The sequence below is a fragment of the Mirounga angustirostris genome, unplaced genomic scaffold (genome assembly GCF_029215605.1).
Source record: "Mirounga angustirostris isolate CCGP_5_RB_7025 unplaced genomic scaffold, mMirAng1.0.hap1 SCAF_9, whole genome shotgun sequence".
Taxonomy (NCBI): Eukaryota; Metazoa; Chordata; class Mammalia; order Carnivora; family Phocidae; genus Mirounga; species Mirounga angustirostris.
The window spans coordinates 29,184,844-29,207,333 of NW_026991717.1; the positions used below are offsets into that span (position 1 = coordinate 29,184,844).

General features: G+C 40.8%; 1 protein-coding gene and 1 pseudogene across 5 annotated transcripts in view; one reads left to right on the forward strand and one right to left on the reverse strand.

The window, feature by feature from the left end:
• Positions 1 to 4,169, reverse strand: part of CYFIP1 (cytoplasmic FMR1 interacting protein 1) — a 135,546-nt gene extending 131,377 nt beyond the window's left edge. For 3 of the 5 annotated variants that reach the window (XM_064570052.1, XM_064570051.1, XM_064570048.1), the window contains exon 1: positions 4,014 to 4,169. The gene's annotated coding sequence lies outside the window, so the exon portion shown is untranslated. The remainder of the gene's footprint in view (positions 1 to 4,013) is intronic. The other 2 variants (XM_064570049.1, XM_064570050.1) reach the window with 2 other exon arrangements.
• LOC123862290 (glyceraldehyde-3-phosphate dehydrogenase-like) lies at positions 3,937 to 15,430 on the forward strand (annotated as a pseudogene).
• Positions 15,431 to 22,490: the final 7,060 nt, after the last annotated feature.

A 22,490-nucleotide genomic window follows, 5' to 3' on the forward strand; every position in this document is an offset into this window, starting at 1 on the left:
TCCTAATAGCATTTTCATAGATGCCTTGAATTTTCTATATAGATTATCACATCTGCAAATAAGAGACAGTTTCATTTTCCCTGCCAACTTGCATGCCTTTTATTTCTTTTTCTGTCCTTATTGAACTGGCTAAAATAAAGTTCTTAAATTATGTAGATGTAATTAATCCATATTATCCCATGACTGCTAAGAGCTGGCTAAATTTTAGTAGCAAAAACAATAAAAGTAGCTTAAACAGGTTAGTTACTTAAAACGTCACCTTTATAAAATACATTTTTCTAATATAAAAACTTCAGAAAACATAGCACTAATGGTAACTGTCACTTCTACAGTATTTTCCTATATTCTCATTTGCTCTTCATGAAAATCTAAGAGGTACGTTTCCCATGTCACCAAAGAAGGAAAATGAGTCAAGGCAGGCCAAGCAATGTGCCCACTTGGCCTCAGATAATCATGTTGGAGCAAACAGACATCAACAATCAAAGCAGCAGACTTACCAAGACCCAACTTTATCTCACCTGCTTAAGTCTCTGTCATCCAGGCACTGAGCTGACCTCTCTATAAGGTGGTGCTAGTGAAACACAAATCAAAAGCCAGAACACATCACAGAGTGAGAGGGACAACTGGGGAGTGGGGAGCCAAGTGCTCCTGGAGTGGTGCATGAGCAAGCACGTTCCATAAAAGAATCACAGGTGATTCAGTAAGTGTGTGAGGGTGAGGTCCTAGGATCTAACATTTGGGGCAAGGTATTTTGGGCAGATTCCTTCTAATTTTTAACCTGAAGTATGTGAGTAAGATGACTGGATTCAAAGTCTGGCTCTACTATTTACCAGGCATATAATCTTGGATACATACTTCATTTCTCTTTGTCAATTTCCTCATCCAATAACTGCACCTACCTTTGACAGTTGTGAGAATAATTAGTATGTAAAGAACGCAGAATATGAGTTAGCAACACTGCCTATTTCTGTAACTAAAGTTTTATTAAAACACAGCCACACTCTCATCACATATTGTCTATGCTGCTTTGATGTTACAACAGTAGAAAGATGTAGTTGTGATAAAGACCATATGGCCCCAAAAGGCATAAATATTCTCTATCTGGACCTTTACAGGAGAAATAACCCTGGCTTAGAACAATGCTGGAGCACAGGTATTCAAGAAATGTTAGCTATTATTTTAACCCAAACTCAGTCCCAGAATGGTAAGCTTGAGTATGTGCACAAAGATATAAACAAAAGCACTGACTGTGGTGGTGACAAATGTGAAAGAACAGTATCAATTAACAAGAGGCTGATTAAACAAATTATAATCCACCCATACCATGGAACACTATACAGACATTAAAAAGAATGAAGGAGGGGCGCCTGGGTGGCTCAGTCGGTTAAGCATCTGCCTTTGGCTCAGGTCATGATCTTGGGGTCCTGGGACCCCTACTCATCAGGGAATCTGCTTCTCCCTCTCCCTGTGCCCCTCCCCCTGTTCATGCATACGCAAGCTCTCTCACTCTCTCTCTCTCAAAAAAATAAATAAAATGTTTAAAAAAAAAGAATGAAGGAAAATCTGTGTTTATATACTGTATATGCCAACATGTAAGGATCTCCAAGATCTTTAAATGAACCAAAGTCATTAAGTGGAAAGGTATGATGATATATGCAATATATAATCTCATTATGTTACCAAAAGAACACAAAAAAACAGAAACTACATGTATGCACAGAAAAGGCTATACACGACTGCCTTCGGCTCAGGTCATGATCCCAGGGTCCCTGGATTGAGTCCCGCATCGGATTCCCTGCTCAGCGGGGAGTCTGCTTCTCCCTCTGACCCTCCTCCCTCTCATGCTCTCTGTCTCTCATTCTCTCTGTCTCGAATAAATAAATAAAATCTTAAAAAAAAAAAAAAAAAAGAAAAAAGAAAAGGCTATACAGTACCACAGAAGCACTGAGGGAATTTCACGTTTAATGTATATAGTTCTGTACTTTTCTATTTTTAAATAAGTGGGCGTTTTATAATTTTTCTCATGACTTAAAAATATTATTTGAGGGGCACCTGGGTGGTTCAGTTGGTTTCCCCTCTGGTGGTGATCTCCGGTGGCGGGATCCAGCCAACCAGGGGCTCAGGGTTGAGTGGGGAGTAGGCTTGAGATTCTTTCTCTCTGCCCCTCGCCCCCCACTCATACACTGCTCTCTCATGTGCTCTCTCTCAAATAAATGGACAAATCTTTAAAGAAATATATTATTTTAATCTCTGAGGTTGTATCCTACATGTGTACTTTTCAAAACTTTATGTCTTTACCCCTCAGGGACAAACCAGAAAATAGATTAATCTCAAATGCATCACGCTAAGTGAACTAAGCCACACTCAAAGGCCACATATTCTGGAAAAAGCAAAATGCAGGAATGGAGAACTCAGGTGTTGCCAAGAGTTGTGAACGGGGGAGGGGTTGCCTACAAAGAGACAGCTGAAGGAATCTGGTGGGTGACAGAACTGTTCTGTATCTTGATTGTGATGGGAGTCCTATGACCATGCATTTGTCAAAACTCATAACCATACACCAAAAAGCAAACTTTACTATATGCAAGTTTAAAAATAAATCCAAATAAACACACATACAAAAAAATAAAACAACAGAAAATTTTTCTTTGGGCGACCTATCAGCACACAAACATATGTGTTAACACAGGAAATGTTTTCCACCACAATTCTGTTTGCCTCTGGCACGGAGATGATGCTGCGGAGGAAGAAGGCAGCAGGGAATCAAACATTAGCACCACATTCCTACTGAATTCCTACAAATGCAGACTTGCCGTGGTCCACATTTAAATAATAGTGATTTCTTTTCAGCTCTGTGCCTGCACATCTACACTTCACACGGAAAACCACTACGACATTCAGGGATAAGGGACAGCAGAGGTGGGACCCTTTAATGGTCCAGGCACAGAAATGCAGCCTCGGGCTACTGAACTGGAGAGGATTTTCTGGCACAATCACCAAGCTACTCCGAGTTGGTGACGGAGTGTCAAGCACACCAATCTGATACACAGCACCGGGTATCACTGCCGCTTTAATCACGAATCATTTAAGGAATAATATTAGAAAAAGGCCAAGAAATTCCCCTGGGCTCACGAAGCGGCAAAAACTGCCCAGTGTGGCACACAGCACCCTCTCTACTACTAGAAAAGAAGCACTCCAAAGTCTCAGTTGCCCACAGAAGCGCAGATCATCTAACACTGGGTTTAATAAGCAATTGCTATCTGTACTCTTCAGACATAACACTAGAGTGGACATGGTCTGGACGCCTCTCCCAGCTTAAAAAACACTACTTAAACCCCATTTCCAAATTACTCTCACCATTTTTCTCGCACCCACAACATGCTGCAAACTAAACGCACGCATTTCAGGCTTAAAATACACAATTCAGTATGGCTGTGCGGAACAGCTCTGCCCACTTAATCCGGCGCGTTAACAAAGCCCAAAACTCCTGTCCAAGAATCTGCAAAATGGTTTCGCTTGGCCAGAGTCTCCCTCCTTCCCTCAGAGAGGGGCACAAAGCAAGTAAAAACTGGTTCGGGTTTAGTCGCACGGTACTAGTCCAGGCTGCCTGCGCCTTACTTTCCAACAATAACTACAAAACACCAATATACCCTCCCCACTGGAGCTCTGCCACGTGCCGGGGGCTAGGGATCCCGGACGCCGGCGCAGGGGCCGGGGGCGCGGGGTCGAAGGTCAGGGGCCGGAGGGCTTTGGGGCAGGGAATGTGAGGGTGTCCAAGGGCGCACAGACCGGGATGCGCTGGTGCTGAGGTTTCGGAGGCACGGAAACTGGCGTGCGGGGGCCGGGGCGATCCCGGGAGGCCGCGCCGCCGGGGAGGCCGCGCCGCGGAGAACCAAGTCCTAGACGCCCGCGAGGCCAGGGTGCGGCCCCGCTGCCGCAATGCCCGACTCGGTTCCGAGGGCCGCCCGGACCCCACAGGGCTTGCAAGGCTGGCCGGGGGCAGCAGCCTTCCTCACCTGGGTCGACGACGGCGGCGGCAGCTCCGGGGGTCCCACGCGGGCCCTGGGAGTTTCCTGGCTGAGTGAGTCACTCGGGCGGGCCGGGAATGCGCCAGGAAACACCCGGCCTCCTCCCCTTCCTCCCGGGGCGGGGGCTCTCCCGGCTCGGCCTCTTCCTCCCGGCGCTCCTCCCTCTGCGCTCGGGCCGCGGCCCTGGCTGCTCCTTCCTTTGCGCCGGGCACCCTCCACCTCCCCGCGGCTCCTGCCGGGCAGCGCACGCTGTAAGGAGGCGACAGAGAGGCCCTGTCCGCGCTCTCCTCTGGCCGCCTAAGGTGCTTCCTAGGGAGATCTCCGAAGGCCACCTGCCGGCTCCGGTGATCTCAGCTCTGCGTGGGACCGCTGGGGAACACTGCTCTGGAACTCCCCCGGTGGGAGCCGCCCGGCCCGTGGAGGAAAAGGGGCGGGGATCCGCACACTGCTCCGGGGATACATGGGATCAGGGCTGTGGATGGATGGGCTGCCGAAGAGGCTTGGGGTGGGGTGGGGGGAGGCACCCAGCGCGCGCCGAACGGGCTCCGCTGCCAGGTAGGAGGTGCGCACACCTGCGCTGCGCATGCCAGAGCGTGGCAGGCGGTGGGGTACTGGGTGCGGCAGCTACACACTTCGACGGGCCCCTGCAGTGATCACTTCTGTACAACCTCTTCTCCCTCTGAGCCGGGGACAAATCCGCGTGCAGACTTGTGGGAATGGCTAACAGAAGAAAACTTAATTTGAACAAGTCCCCGAAAACAATCTTGAGAGAGGCCAGTTAAGTGACAAATTACATGAAAACAGTGAATGGACTGAGCTTGTCACAAGCATGCTTAGGAGAAAAATTGCCCTAAACTCCGCACTGACCCCCACCTACCCACTTCCCCTTAACCCATTTTGGTTCTAATGGAGAACAATAATGATGGGCATCAAGTATTCTAATCTGGCCACTAGACTATGAAAACCACAAGAGGTTTGCTTACTCCCATCTGTCCTCTGGATAATGCAAAAAGTCACAGCAAATGGATCCTGACCAGAACAGAATCTACCAGTTGTCTAAATATTCAGAGAACATTTTTTAAGAAGTTCCTGCAAGTCCCTGATATTCCTACAAAACATGCGTTTTGAGTGACTTTCTGGTTCCCAGTCCACACATTTTCACTCAGATTACTGTTTCTCTCTGCCCAGGACTGAGTCTCAAAGTTAGATTCCAAAGGTTTTTGTTTTGTTTTGTTTTGTTTTACACTGTAGGTGAAGTGATAGAATACAAATTCAAGGTGTATTGTGATATTTTAAAAATATTGTAATTCCTAAAACAATAAAAAATAAGAGCCATAGCTAAAAATCCACGAGAGGAAATAAAATAGAATGCTGAGATATACTCAATCCAAAGAAGGCAGCAAAGAAACAAAAGCACATAGGATAAGCAGTAACAAATAGCAAGCTGTTAGGGCTTAAATCCAACCATATTAGCAATTACATTAAATGTAAATGTAACACTCCAATTAAAGATAAATTGTCACATTGAATAAAACAAATCCCAAATATATGCTATTTTAAAGAGGCATACTTTAGGGGCACCTGGGTGGTTCAGTCGGTTAAGTGGTTAAGCATCTGCCTTCAGCTCAGGTGGTGATCCCCAGGTCCTGGGATGGAGCCTCAGTCGGACTCCCTGCTCAGCGGGGGTCTGCTTCTCCCTCTCCATCTCCATCTGCCCCTGCCCCTGCTTGTCATGCTCTTATTCTCTCATATAAATAAATAAAATCTTTAAAAAAATAAAAGATGCTTTATAAGGACACAAAGAGATTGACATTAAAAAGATGGAAAACAATATACCATTTACATAATAATCATAAGAAAGTTGGAGTGACTATACTAATATCAAATACTTCAAGACAAAGTGTCACCAGGAATAAAAAGGGACAGGGGCACCTGGGTGGTGCAGTAGGTTAAGCGTTGCACTCTTGGTTTCAGCTAAGGTCCTGTTCTCAGGGTTGTGAGATTGAGCCCCCCACCCAGGGCTCCCCCTCCAGTCCCCCCACCTTGGCTTGGCGGTGGCCCTGCATTGGGCTCTGCACTCAGTGAGCAGCTTGCTTAAAAGACTCTCCCTCTGCACCTCCCCACCTGCACTCTCTCTCTCTCAAATAAATCAATCTTTAAAAAAAAAGAAAGAAAAGAAAGAAAAAGGGACATTTGATAAAGATAAGCAGATCAACCCACTAAGAAAAAAATTTTTTAACTATGTATACACCAAATAAGCTGTGGAATACTTGGGAAAAAGAGAAAAGAAGAAGTACACAAGTCATAATTAGAGATCCTAATCTTAGTAATTGATAGAACAGGCAGACACAAAAATAAGTAATGATACAGAAAAACTTAAAAAGCAATTAACTGGAGTGCCTAGCTGGCTCAGTTGAAAGAACATGGGACTCTTGATCTTGGGGTCATGAGTTTGAGCCCCACATTTGGGGTAGAAATTACTTAAATAAATATTTTAAAAAATAAATAAAATAAAAAGCACTTAATCTATTTGACCTAAATAGTACCCTCATAAAACAAAATACAGAATACATTGTATCTGATAAAAGATGTTCAAAACCTTTATACTGAACCCTCAAGGTATTACCGGGAAGAATTAAAGTTTTCAGATACGTACATAACATTCACAAAACATACCATATGCTAGGAAGTAAAACAGATCTCAACAGATTTCAAAGGGTTGAAATCATATAGTACCTTCTCTGACCACCATGGAATTAAACTAGAAAGCAATAATAAAAGCATAACTTTGTAAATGATCAAATATTAGAAAATAAAATATGCACCTGTAAATAACCCTTTGATCAAAGAAGAAATCACAATGGAAAATTTTAAATATGTTGAATTAATAATTTTAAAAAATCAAAATTTGCAAGATGCAGCTAAATGAATGCTCAGAGGGAAAGTTTATATATGAAATGCATATATTATAAAACAAGAAAGGTTGAAAATCAGTTATCTAAACTTCTACCTCAAAAACGTTAGGGAAAAAAAGCAAATGAAATCCAAAGAAAATAAGAGTGAAAGAAATAATAAAATTAAGGGCAGAGTCAATGAACTAGAAAACAGATGACCTAACAAAAAAGCTGCCCTTTAAAAAAAGTTATAGAGGGGAGCTTGGCTACCTGAGTCAGTGGAGTGTGCAACTCTTAATCGTCTGGTCACAGGTTCAAGCCCCACATTGGGCATAGAGCTTACTTTAAAAAAAAAAATTAATAGAGTTGTTATAGCCTAGCAAAATTGATTTTAGAAAAACATAAATTACCAACTTAAAAAATAAAAGGGAGACACCAATGGTTTCTTATCAAATAAAAGGATGTTAAAGAATTGTATGAAAAACTTCATGGCAATAAATTTAACAATTCAGAAGAAACATAAATTTCTTGGAAACATGACTTTCCAAAACTGACAAAAGTAAAAAAAGAAAGAAAATCTGAATAGTTCCATATTGGTAGAAGAAAATAACTGAATCTGTAATTTAAAGCCTTCCCTCAAAGAAAATTTCCAAGTCTGTTTAGCTTCACTGGTGAATTCTACAAAACATTCAAGGAAGAAATAATACCAGTTCTATAAAACCACAGTAATTAAAAGTGTAGTCTGGCATAAGGATGTACAAATAGATTAGTGAAAAAGAGTAGTGAGAAATAAGCCCTGCTATAGACTGAATATTGTGTCCCCCCAAATTCATATTTTTTTTAATTTTTAAGTAACTTCTACACCCAATGTGGGGTTCGAACTCAAAATGCTGAGATCAAGAGTTGCATGTTCTACCAACTGAGCCAGCCAGATGCCCCTCAAAATTCATATGCTGAAACTTATGTTGGTTTTGGAGGTGGGGCCTTTGAAAAGTGATTAGGTCATGAGGGTGGAGCCTTCATGAATGCGATTCATGTCCTTAGAAAAGAGATCCCAAAGAGTTCCTTCATCTCTTCCACTATGTGGGATTACAGGTCTATGAGCCAGGAAGTAGGCTATTACCAGACACCATATCTGCCATCCCCTTGATCTTGGGCTTCCCAGGCTTCAGAACTTTGTGAAATAAAATTCTGTTGTTTATAAGCCACCTAGTCTACGTATTCTGTTATAGCAGCCCAAATGGACTAAGACAAGCACTCCTGCATGGTCAGTTGATACTCCATAAAGGTGCCAAAGTAATTCAATGAAAGGAGAAATAGAAAGGAGTCTTTTTAAAAAATGGTGCTAAATAACTGCATAACCATGTGGAAAAAACCTGACGCTTCTCCTTGCACACACCATCTATAAAAATTAACTCAATATGGATCATGACCTAAATGTGAAACCCCAAGATACAAAGCTTCCAGAAGAAAACATAAAAGAATAATTTCATAATCTTAGAGTAGATGTAGCAAAAACTTCTTAAAACGGAAAAAGTACTAACCTCTTCAGTCAATATTTTTTTATTTTTTTTTAAAGATTATATTTATTTATTTATTTGAGAGAAAGAGAGAGAGACAGAGAAACAGCATGAGAGGGGAGAGGGTCAGAGGGAGAAGCAGGCTCCCCGCTGAGCCAGGAGCCCGATGTGGGACATGATCCCAGGACTCCAGGATCATGACCTGAGCCGAAGGCAGTCACTTAACCAACTGAGCCACCCAGGCGCCCATTATTTTTTTTTAAAAAAATGATAAATTGATTTGATCAAAATTGTAAAACTTCTCATCAAAAGACAGTGTTAGTCAAGAAATGGGCAGAAGACATGAACAGACGCTTCTCCAAAGAAGACATACAAATGGCTAACAGACACGTGAAAAAATGTTCATCATCATTAGCCATCAGGGAAATTCAAATCAAAACCACATTGAGATATCACCTTACACCAGTTAGAATGGCAAAAGTTGACAAGACAGGAAACAACAAATGTTGGAGAGATTGTGGAGAAAGGGGAACCCTCTTACGCTGTTGGTGGGAATGCAAGTTGGTACAGCCATTTTGGAAAACAGTGTGGTGGTTCCACAAGAAATTAAAAATAGAGCTACCCTATGACTCAGCAATTGCACTACTGGGTATTTACCCCAAAGACACAGATGTAGTGAAAAGAAGGGCCATATGCACCCCAATGTTCATAGCAGCAATGTCCACAATAGCCAAACTGTGGAAAGAGCTGAGATGCCCTTCAACAGATGAGTGGATAAAGAAGATGCAGTCCATATATACAATGGAGTTTTACTCAGCCATCAAAAGGATGAATACCCAACTTTTGCATCAACATAGATGGGACTGGAGGAGATTATGCTAAGTGAAATAAGTCAAGCAGAGAAAGTCAATTATCATATGGTTTCATTTATTTGTGGAACATAAGGAATAGCATGGGGGACATTAGGAGAAGGAAGGGAAAAATGAAGGGGGGGGAATCGGAGCGGGAGACAAACCATGAGAGACTATGGACTCTGAGAAACAAACAGGGTTTTAGAGGGGATGGGGGGGTGGGGGGATGGGTTAGCCCGGTGATGGGTAATAAGGAGGGCATGTATTGCATGGAGCACTGGGTGTTATATGCAAACAATGAGTCATGGAACACTACATCAACAACTAATGATGTACTGTATGGTGATTAACATAACATAATAAAATAAAATTTTTTTAAAAAGCTCTAATACAAAGCTGTAATCATCAAGACAATATGGTACTGGCGCAAAAACAGACACATAGATCAATGGAACAGAATAGAGAACCCAGAAATGGGCCCTCAACACTATGGTCAACTAATCTTCAACAAAGCAGGAAAGAATATCCAATGGAAAAAAGACAGTCTCTTCAACAAATGGTGTTGGGAAAATAGGACAGCCTCATGGGAAAATAGGACAGCCACATGCGGAAGAATGAAACTGGACCATTTTCTTCCACCATACACAATAATAGACTCAAAAGATGAAAAACCTAAATGTGAGACAGGAATCCATCAAAATCCTAGAAGAGAACACAGGCAGCAACCTCTTTGACCTCGGCTGCAGCAACTTCTTGCTAGACAGGTCTCTAAAATTTACCGCTACACAAAGACTTGTACATGAACATTCTTATGACCTTTATTCATAATAGCAAAAACTAGATACAACTCAAAGTGCATAACTAGGAAAAATGGATAAACAAATTGTGCTATATTCAGACAATGGAGTATTTCTAATTAATAAAAAGGAAAGGATGACTGATCCAAGTTTTATCACAAAATGGATGAATCTCAAAATTATTACATAATTTACCATGTAGAAAAGATAATATATTGTTGGTGTGAGCAAGGTGGCAGAGTAGGAAACCTTAGGCCCTTGTTCTCCCACAGAAACACCAAGTAAACACCATATTGACCAAAGTAGCTTTGCGAGTATTCTATAAACCAGTTAAGAACCCACAGCAACATGGGGCACCTGGGTGGCTCCATAGGTTAAGTGTCTGACTCTTGATCTCAGTTCAGGCCTTGATCTCAGGGTCGTGAGTAAATTCAAGTCCCTTTTGGGCTCCACACTGAATATGGAGCCTACTTTAAAAAGGGGTGGGTTGCCTGGGTGGCCCAGTCAGTTAAGCATCTGAATCTTGATTTCTGCCCAGGTAATGATCTCAGGGTTATGAGATTCAGCTCCACCGTGGGCTCTACACTGGGCTCAGAGTCTGCTTAACATTCTCTCTCTCTCCCTCTCCTTCTGCCCCTTCCCCCACTATCTCTCTGCACTCCTTCTCTCTCTAAAAAAAACAATAAAGAATCTGTAGCAACAAACAAATACACAATCAAGAAAAAATTGCACTCAAAACATTCCAAACAAAAATTTCATGGCATTTTTGATCACCCTTGCCTACTCCCTCCCTGGCATAGATTTAGGAGGAAGCCGCTCAATTTCTGGTCCCTCCCTTTGGGTGAAAGGAAAAAAGTGGGAGTTGTCTGCAATTGGTTCTGACTTGTCTGGGGGTTATGGGGGGACTGGTTTTTGTCTTGCCTGGTTCATAGTGGTGACAGGAAAGGTGGATTAGTTTGGATATCAGGTTGGAGGCTGATGAAAGCAGTGGTGGATGCCAGAGCATGGTGGAGAGCTGCAGGGGATTTCAGACTTATGGGTACCTGGGGACACAAGATTAATTATGGGCAGAGGAGTACAACAGAACATCTAGGGCCCTGAGAAGAAGCAGGATGAGACTTTTAGGGAAATAAGACTTTTAAAAAGCAACTATGTGGGCGCCTGGGTGGCTCAGTTGGTTAAGCGACTGCCTTCGGCTCAGGTCATGATCCTGGAGTCCCTGGATCGAGTCCCACATCGGGCTCCCTGCTCGGCAGGGAGTCTGCTTCTCCCTCTGACCCTCCTCCCTCTCATGCTCTCTGTCTCTCATTCTCTCCGTCTCAAATAAATAAATAAAATCTTTAAAAAAAAAACAAACAGCCTCTTTAAAAAAAAAAAAAAGCAACTATGTAATAGTGAGCACTGTGAATTGTGCAAGACTGTTGAATCACAGATCTGTACCTCTGAAACAAATAATGCAATATATGTTAAGAAAATAAAAGAAGAAGAAGATAGTAGGAGGGGAAGAATGAAGGGGGGGAAATTGGAGGGGGAGCTGAACCATGAGAGACGATGGACTCTGAAAAACAAACTGAAGGTTCTAGAGGGGAGGGGGTGGGAGCATGGGTTAGCCTGGGTGATGGGTATTGAGGAGGGCACATTCTGCACGGAGCAGTGGGTGTTATGCACAAACAATGAATCATGGAACACTACATCAAAAACTAATGATGTAATGTATGGTGATTAACATAACAATAAAAAAGTTTTAAAAAAGTAGCTATGTATACAGGGAATTAGAAAAGAAAAAAAAAAAAAGCATACACACAGGCCCAAGAACGATACATGACCAAAAAAAAAAAAAAAAGACCTTAAGCATTCACTCTGCAATGATTAGTGAATGTCTTCCCCTGCATGGAATCAGTCTGCAAAGACTGGAAGAGGTACCTGTTTTTTTTTCAAATGTCCAGTTTTCAACAGAATATCACAAGACATACAAAGAAGCAGGGAAAACATGACCCATTCAAAGGAACAAAATAGATCTCCAGAAACTCACCCTAAAGAACCAGATTTCAGACTTACTTGACAAAGACTTTGAAACAACTGCCTTAAATATATTCAATTAGCTAAATTAGAACACATATAGAGAAATAAAGGAAATCAGGAAAACAAAATATGAACATATTTTGATATGTTGATATATGAACAAAATGAGAATATCAACAAAGATAGAAATTCTAGAAATCCAGTTTCTGGTCTAGCATATCTGGAGCATGAAAGTTGTCACTCTGTCCTAACAAGTAAAAAGCTAAAGGAACTGAAAATCAACAACTCTTCTGAAATCCACTAAAGAAGTAAGGTCACAGGGCAAACTGCTAACTTATAAATCAGAGAGATAAGACAGGTGGATACAAAGAATCAGAACTTACCATAGAGAAACCCATGAGCAGAAGCCTCTGGAGCAACCAGTATCAGGGTAGGGAAACCTAAGCTGAAACCTATGAATTGCTGGATGCTCAGTGTAAACAAGCCTAAGATGGAAAAACCCCAGGAGGGACCCTGTCTTAGAGGGTGTGCCCACTATTTTGTGATTTTTATCTCCTGAAGCTTTACCAGGTTCTCACAGTAAAGAATGGAGAAAAATCGCCTTGTGCTTCCAGCAGGGAGAGGGAAAAAAGAACCATTTTGAAATATGCCAGAGCATCATGTTCTTAACAAAGTCTGCCCTTAGAAGAACTATTTCAACAAACCCTAACTCATCTGGGTTTTATCAAAGCATAACCAACCTGCATGAAGGGAAATACTCAATGCCAGCCTCTCTAGCCATCTTGTCCTGCCTAAAGGAGGGGGAAAACTGAGAAACACTTGTGAAGTTCACAGCCCAAGGGCACTGCCTCACTAGAAAACTGAGAACTAATCATAATTTTATGAACTATGGAATGTTTACCCTCCCCCTACATCTTAATGCCATACCGATAAAGGTCTATTTACCACAGATCCTCTTACCCAGTAAGATAGAGAAACTGAGGGCGCCTGGGTGGCTCAGTCGTTGAGCGTCTGCTTTCGGCTCAGGTCATGATCCCAGGGTCCTGGGATCGGGTCCCACATCAGGCTCCCTGCTCAGCAGGAAGCCTGCTTCTCCCTCCCCCACTCCCTCTGCTTGTGTTCCTTCTTTCGCTATGTCTCTCTCTGTCAAATAAATAAAATCTTTAAAAAAAAAAAAAAGAGAAACTGAAGGGCTCCATAAAAGTCTGCTTTTTCTCCTTTTCCTGCTTCAATTCTTGCTAGGACCTGTACCTCCACCCAACTTGACATATGCCTTGTAATGCAAATAGCATACGTCCTGGACAAGGAGTTAATGATTTCTCTAGAACAGATAACACCTAAGGAAGGACCAGATGAGAATGACTGGATAAAGCGATCATATGTGTATTCCAGATCACCAGAGCTAGACATCTCATCGCCAAGACCCCTGGCTCCAAAGAATAACACCTGGGCCCTCATCTTTGTTCTAACTGGTTCCTGGATGCCTGAGAGGACATGGACACCAGACCACTGTCCTCAGTAAAAACCCTTCCAAAGACGAGACTCTCTCCTTTCCTTTCTGAGTCTCCCAGACACTCTGTTTGTATCTGCACTCCCTCTACATCTTCAATAAACTCTGCTTTCACCTCCTGCTGGCTCTGTTTGATTTCCATAAGCGCAGCCCTCCTGGCTGGTCCTGCAAGACTCCCTCTGGGTCCCTGGAGCCAGCCTGCCAGCAACGCCAGTAGCATCATATATGTGTTTCAACAAAAATTACAAGCATACTCACAGGCAAAAAACACAGTTTAAAGAGATAGAGCAAGCAAAAGAACCAGACTCAGATATGGCAGGAATGTTGGAATTATCAGAATAGGATTTTTAAAAATGATTATTAATATGTTAAGGACATATTGTTCAAGTATTCTCTTTTCTTATTTGGTCAAAAATCATTTGACCATTTATATGAGGGTTTCTTTATGAGCTTTCTATTCTATTTCATTGGTCTATATGTCTGTCTTTATGCCAGTACTACATTGTTATGATACTGTATATTATGATCTCTATAGCTTTGTAGTAAGTTTTTTTTTTATCAATCCAACCTAAAAGACATATACAGAACACTAATCAACAAGAGCAGAATACACATTTTTCTTAAGTGCATAGGGAACATTCTCCAGAATAGACCATATGTTAGGCTACAAAACAAGTCTTCAGAAATTTTTAAAAATTGCAATCATACAAAACATCTTTTTTGATTATAATGAAACTAGAAATCAACAGCAGAAGGAGCTCTCTGCTCCTCCCTGTTCAACACATAGTGGCATCTTCTGATGCAGTGCCAGCCATGTCCCTGACACATTATGGTGAAGGTTGAAGTAAACTGATCTGGCCGTATTGGACACCTGTTCACCAGGGCTGCTTTTAAGTCTGGCAAAGTGGATATATTGTCACCATTGATGATCCCTTCATTGACCTCAACTACATGGTCTTCATGTTCCAGTATGACTCCACCCACTGCAAATTCAATAGCATGGTCAAGACTGAGAATAGAAAAAAAAAAAAAAAAAAGACTGAGAATAGAAAACTTATTGTCAAGGAAAGCCCATCTCCATCTTCCAGGAGTGAGATCCTGCCAATGTCAGATGGGGTGATGCTGGTGCTGACTATGTGGTGGAGTCCACTGGGGTCTTCATCACCATGGAGAAGGCTGGGGCTCACTTGAAGGGTAGGGCCAAAAGGGTCATCATCTCTGCCCCTTCTGCTGATGTCCCCATGTTTGTGATGGATGTGAACCATAAGTATGACAACTTCTTCAAGATTGTCCACAATGCCTCCTGCACCACCAACTATTTGGCCCTTCTGGCCAAGGTCATTCATGACAACTTTGGTATCATGGAGGGACTCATGACCACAGTCCATGCCATCACTACCACCCAGAAGACCATGGATGGACCCTCTGGGAAGCTGTGGCATGATGTCTGAGGGCCTGTACAGAAAATCATCCCTGCTTCTACTGGCACTGCCAAGGCTATAGGCAAGGTCATTCCTGAACTGAATGGGAAGCTTAATGGCATGGCCTTCTGTGTCCCCACTCCCAATGTGTCAGTCATGGATCTGACCTGCTGCCTGGAAAAAGCTGTCAAATATGACATCAAGAAGGTGGTGAAGCAAGCATCAAGGGCATCCTGGGCTACGCTGAAGACCAGGGTATCTCCTGCGACTTCAACAGTGACATCCACTCTTCCACTTTCAATGCCTGGGCTGGCATTGCTCTCAGTGACCACTGTGTCAAGCTCATTTCCTGGTATGACAATGAATTTGGCTACAGCAAATGGGTGGTAGGCCTTATGGTTCACATGGCCTCTAAGGAGTAAGAGCCCCCTGGACCACCTGCCCTACCGAGAGCAAGAGGAAGAGAGAGACCCTCAGCTGCTGGGAATCCTGGCCTAAACTCATCCCCCAACACATTGAGAATCTCCCGAGCCCTACACAGTTTCCATCTCAGACCCCTTGAAGAAGGGGAGGGGTTTGGGGAGCCCTACCTTGTCATGTACCATCAATATAAAGTATACTGTACCGAGCCCTCCCCCTGAAAAAAAATAGCAGAAAGAAAATGGAAAAATCCACAAATATATGAAAATAAAAAATACACTCAAATACCAATGAGTTAAAGAAGAAATCAGAAGAGAAATTAGAGGGGCACTTGGGTGGTACAGTTGGTTGGGCATCCAACTCTTGGTTTCAGCTCAGGTCATGAAATCAGTCTGTTTGAGATTCTCTCTCCCTCTCCCTCTGCCCCTCCCACTCGTACTCTCTCTCTCTCTAAAATAAATAAATGGATCTTCTTAAAAAAGAGAAATTAGAAAATATCTTGAAGCAAATGAAAATGAAAACACATCATACCAAAACTTATAAGATGCAGTTCCCATTTCAGGAGTAGAATCTAGCGATCCATCACCCACATATAACACCCAGTGCTCACCCCAAAATATGCCCTCCTTAAAACCCAGCACCCATTTAGCCCATTCCCCCACCCACCTCCCTTCCAGCAACCCAGTTTGTCCTCTTAAACAAGAGTCTCCTATGATTTGCCTCCTTCTCTGTTTTTATCTTATTTTACTTTTCCTTCCCTTCCCCTATGTTCATCTGTTTTGTTTCTTAAATTCCACATATGAGTGAAATCATCTGATATCAGTCTTTCTCTGACTGATGTATTTCACTTAGCATAATACGCTCTAGTTCCATCCACATTATTTCAACTGGCAAGATTTCATTCTTTTGATGGCTAAGTAATATTCAGTTTATATATATACCACATCTAGTCATCTGTCAATGGACATCTGGGCTCTTTCCATATTTTGGCTATTGTGGACATTGTGGCTGTAAATATTGGGGTGCATGTGCCCCTTTGAATCACTATATTTGTACCCTTTGGATAAATACCTAGTAGTGCAATTGCTGGGTCATAGGGTAGCTCAATTTTTAATGTTATGAGGAACCTCCATACTGTTTTCCAGAGTGGCTGTACCAGTTTCATCCCACCAACAGTATAAGGGGATTCCCCTTTCTCCACATTCTCGCCAATGTCTGTTCTTTCCTGAGTTTTTTATTTTAGCCATTCTGACTGGTGTGAGGTGGTATCTCATTGTGGTTTTGATTTGTATTTCCCTGATGCTGAGTGATGTTGAACATTCTTCATGTGTCTGTTAGCCATTTGTATGTCTTCTTTGGAGAAATGTGTTTTCATATCTTCTGCACATTTCTTGACTGGATTTTTTTGTTTTTTTGGTTTGTTGAGGTTGATAAGTTCTTTATATATTTTGGATACTAGCCCTTTTTCTGACAAGACATTTGCAAATATATTCTCACATTCCGTAGGTTGCCTTTTAGTTTTGTTGGCTGTTTCCTTTGCTGTGCAAAAGCTTTTTATTTTGATGAAGTCCCATTCATTTTTGCTTTTGTTTCTCCTGCCTTTGGAGATATGTCTAGAAAGAAGTTACTGTAGCCAAGGTCAGAGAGGTTACTGCCTGTGTTCTCCTTGAGAATTTTGATGGATTCCTGTCTCACATTTAGGTTTTTCATCTTTTGAGTCTATTTTTGTGTGTGGTATAAGAAAGTGGTCCAGTTTCATTCTTCTGCCTGTGGCTGTCCAATTTTCCCAACACCATTTGTTTAAGAAACTCTTTTTTTTCCATTGGATATTCTTTCTTGCTTTGTCAAAGATTAGTTGACCATATAGTTGAGCTTCCATTTCTGGGTTCTCTGTTCTGTTCCATTGATCTATGTGTCAGTTTTTATGCCAGTATTAGACAGTCTTGATGACTACAGCTTTGTAATACAGCTTGAAGTCCAGAATTGTGATGCCTCCAGCTTTGGTTTTCTTTTTCAACATTCCTTTGGCTATTTGGAGTCTTTTCTGGTTCCATACAAATTTTAGGATTGTTTGTTCCAGCTCTGTGAAAAATGCTGGTGGTATTTTGATAGGGATTGCATTAAATGTATAGATTGCTTTGGGTAGTATAGACATTTTAACAATGTTTGTTCTTCCAATCCATGATCATGGAATGTTTTTTTTACCATTTATTTGTGTATTCCTCCATTTCTTTCATAAGTGTTCTATAGTTTTCAGAGTATGGATCTTTTATCTCTTTAGTTAGGTTTATTCCTAGATATCATTGTTTTTGGTGTAATTTCAAATGGGATCGATTCCTTGATTTCTTTTTCTGATGCTTCATTGTTGGTGTATAGAAATGCAACAGACTTCTGTGTGTTGATTTTATATCCTGCCACTTTGCTGAATTCCTGTATTGGTTCTAGCAATTTTGGGGTGGAGCCTTCTGGGTTTTCTACATAGAGTATCATGTCATCTGCAAAGAGTGAAAGTCTGACTTCTTTGCTGATTGGATGCCTTTTGTTTCTTTTTGTTGTCTGATTGCTGAGGCTAGGACTTCCAGTACTATGTTGAACACCAGTGGTGAGAGTAGACATACCTGTCGTGTTCCTTACCTTAGGGGAAAAGCTCTCAGTTTTTCCCCCTTGAGGATGATATTCACTGTGGATTTTTTTTATATGGATTTTATGGTATTGAGGTATGTTCCTTCTATCCCTACACAACAGAGGGTTTTTATTAATAACAGATGCTGTATTTTGTCAAATGTTTTTTCTGCATGTTTCTTGTCCTTTCTTTTATTAATGTGGTGTATCACATTGATTTGTGAATGTTGAACCTCCCTTGCAGCATAGGAATAAATCCCACTTGGTCGTGGAGAATAATCTTTTTAAGGTACTGTTGGATGTTATTAGCTAGTATCTTGGTGAGAATTTTTGTATCCATCTTCATCAGAGATTTGGTCTATAATTCTCATTTTTGGTGAGGCTTTTTGGTTTGGGGATCAAGGTAATGCTGGCTTCATAGAATGAGTTTGGAAGTTTTCCTTCCATTTCTATTTTTTGAAAGAGTTTCACAAGAATAGGTATTAATTCTTCTTTAAATGTTCATTATAATTCTGCTGGGAGGCCATCTGTCCCTGGATTCTTGTTTGTTGGGAGATTTTTGAGTACTTATTCAATTTCTTTGCTTATTATGGGTCTGTTCAGGTTTTCTATTTCTTCCTGTGTCAGTTTTGGTAATTTATATGTTTCTAGGAATGCATCCATTTCTTCCAGATTACCTAATTTGTTGCCAATATAATTGCTCATAGTATTCTCTTATAATTGTTTGTGTTTCTTTGGTTTTGGCTCTGATCTCTCGTTTTTCATTCATGATTTTATTGATTTGGGTACTTTCTCTTTTCTTTTTGATAAGTCTGGCTAGGGGTTTATCAGTCTCATTAATTCTTTCAAAGAACGATCTCCTACTTTCAGTGATCTGTTCCACTGTTGTTGTTGTTTTTTTTTATTTCCATGTCATTGGTTTCTGGTCTAATCTTTATTATTTGCCTTCTCTTGCTGGATTTTGGCTTTGTTATTCTTTTTCCACCTCCTTTAGATGTAAGGTTAGACTGTGTATTTGAGATATTTCTTGTTTTTTTGGGAAAGGCCTATATTGTTATGTACTTCCCTCTTATGGACCACCATTGCTGCACCCCAAATGTTCTGAACTGTCATGTTTTCATTTTCATTTATTTTTTAAATTCTTCTTTAATTTCCTGGTTGACCCATTCATTCCTTAGTAGGATGCTCTTTAACCTCCATGTATTTGTGTTCCTTCCAAATTTTCTCTTGTAATTGAGTTCAAGTTCTAAAGTGTTGTAGTTTAAATATGCATGGCATAATTGCAATCTTTTGGTACTGGCGAAGACCTGATTTGTGGCCCAATATGTTATCTATTCTGGAGGATATTCCATGTGCACTTGAGAAGAATGTGTATTCTGTTGCTTTAGGATGAAATGCTCTAAATATGACTGTTACATCCATCTGGTCCATTGTGTTATTCAAAGCCCTTCTTTCCTTGTTGATCTTCTGCTTAGATGATCTGTCCATTGCTGTGAGTGAGCTGTTAAATTTCCCTATGATTGTATTATTATCAGTGTGTTTCTTTAATTTGGTTATGGTTTATATAATTGGCTGCTCCCAATTTAGGAACATAAATATTTACAATTGTTAGATCTTCTTGTTGGATAGACCCCTTTATTATGATATAGTGCCCTTCTTCATCTCTTATTACAGTCTTTGGTTTAAAATCTAATTTATATGAGATAAGGATTGCTATTCCACCTTCTTTTGATGTCCATTAGCATGATAAATAGTTCTCTTTCAATCTGGAGGTGTCTTTGGGTCTAAAATAAGTCTCTTCTAAACAGCATATTTATGGGCCTTTTTAAAAATACATTCTGATACCTTTATCTTTTGATTGGAGCATTTAGCCCATTTATATTCAGAGTAATTATTGAAAGATATGAATTTAGGGCTGTTGTATTTCCTGTAAAGTCACTGTTCCTGTAGATTGTCTCTGTTCCTTTCTGGTCTATGTTTCTTTTGGGCTCTCTCTTCACTCAAAGGACTCCCTTTACTATTTCTTGCAGGGCTGGTTTAGTGTTCACAAATTCCTTTGGTTTTTGTTTCTCCTGGAAACTCTTTATCTCTGCTTCTAGTCTGAATGGTAGCCTTGCTGGGTAAAGTATTCTTGGCAGCATATTTTTCTCATTTAGTACATTGAATATATCATTCCAGTCCTTTCTGGCCTGCGAGGTCTCTGTGGACAGGTCTGCCACCAGCCCTATGTGTCTATCCTTGTAGGTTAAGGACCTCTTGACCCCAGCTTCCTTCAGGATTTTCTCTTTATTTCTGAAACTTGCAAGCTTCACTATTATATGTTGAGGGGTTGACCTATTTTTATTGATTTTGAGGGGTGGGTGTTCTCTCTGCTTCCTGGATTTGAAGGCTTGTTTCCTTCCCCAGATTAGGGAAGTTCTCATCTATAATTTGTTCAAATAAACTTTCTGCCCCCATCTCTCTTCATTTTCTGGGACTCCTATTATCTGGATATTATCTTGCTTTATGGAATCACTGATTTCTTGAAGTCTCCCTTTGTGATCCAGTAGTTGTTTTTCTCTCTTCTTTTCAGTTTTTTATTTTCCATCATTTTATCTTCTATATCACTGACTCTCTCTACTGTATCTCAGTAATATCAGTTTTAATTTCAGCCTGATTAGATTTTAGTTCTTTTCTTTCTATAGGAAGGGATTCTCTAGTGTCTTCTATGTTTTTTTCAAGCCCAGTTAGTATCTTTATAATCATTGTTTTAAATTCCAGTTCAGACATTAATCCATTTGATTAAATCCCTGGCAGAGAGTACTACCTCCTATTCTTTCTTTTTCAGTGATCATATGTGGAATGTAGGAAACAAAATAGATAAACACAGGGAAAGGGAAGGAAAAATAAAATAAGATGAAACAGAGAGGGTAACAATCCATAATAGACTCTTAACTATAGGGAACATACTGAGGGTTGCTGGAGGGGAGATGGATGTGGGGATGGAGTAACTGGGTGATGGGCATTAAGGTGGGCACTTGAAGTAATGAGCACTGGGTGTTATATGCACCTGATGAATCACTAAATTATACCTCTGAAACTAATAATACAGTGTATGTTAATTAAACTAAATGAATTTAAATAAAAAAACTAAAAACAAGCTGAATTGAAGAATGGGCAAAGGACTTGAATAAATATTCTCCAAAGAAGATATGCAAAGACCTAATAAGCACAGGAAAAGATGCTCAACATCACTAATCATTAGGGAAATGCAAATCAAAACAACAATGAAATTATACCTCCGCCCCATTAGGATGTCTGCTAGGAACAAAATAACCACCCTCCCTCCCCCCAGGGGGGAAAAAAAAAAAACAGAAAGTAACCACTGTTGTTGGGATGTGGAAAAATATGAATCCTTGTGCATCACAGGTGGGAATGTAAAATGGTGCAGATGCTATAAAAACAGTATGCTGGCTCCTCAAAAAATGAAACATAGAATCACCATATGATCTAGCAATTTCACTTCTGGGTATATATGCAAATCAATTGAAAACAGGGTCTCAAAGGGATATTTGTAAAACCATGTTTGTATTAGCTTTATTCACTATAGTCAAAAGGTGGAAATAACCCAACTATCCATTGACAGATGAATGGATAAACAAAATGTGGTATATACATACCATCAAATAATATTCGGTCTTGAAATGAAATTCTGACACATACTATGTGGATGAAGGCTGATCATAATTTTTTTTTAAAAAAAAGGTTGTTGTTTTTTTTAAATTTTATTATGTTATGTTAGTCACCATACAATACATCATTAGTTTTTGATGTAGTGATCCATGATCCATTGTTTTCGTATAACACCCAGTGCTCCATGCAGTACGTGCCCTCCTTAATACCCATCACTGGGCTAACCAATTCCCCTTCCCCCCTCCCCTCTAAAACCCTGTTTGTTTCTCAGGTCCATAGTCTCTCATGGTTCATCTCTCCCTCCAATTCCCCGCGCCCATTTTTCCCTTCCTTCTCCTAATGTTCTCCATGTTATTCCTTATGTTCCACAAATAAGTGAAACCATATGCTAATTGACTTTCTCTGCTTGACTTATTTCACTTAGCATAATCTCCTCCAGTCCCATCCATGTTGATGTAAAAGTTGGGTACCAACTTGCATTCCCACCAACAGTGTAAGAGGGTTCCCCTTTCTCCACAACCTCTCCAACATTTGTTGTTTCTTTCCCTGTCCATTTTTGCCATTCTAACTGGTGTAAGGTGCTATCTCAGTGTGGTTTTGATTTGGATTTCCCTGATGGCTAATGATGATGAACATTTTTTCATGTGTCTGTTAGCCATTTGTATGTCTTCTTCAGAGAAGTGTCTTTTCATCTCTTCTGCCCACTTTTTGACTTGATTATTTGTTTTTTGGGTGT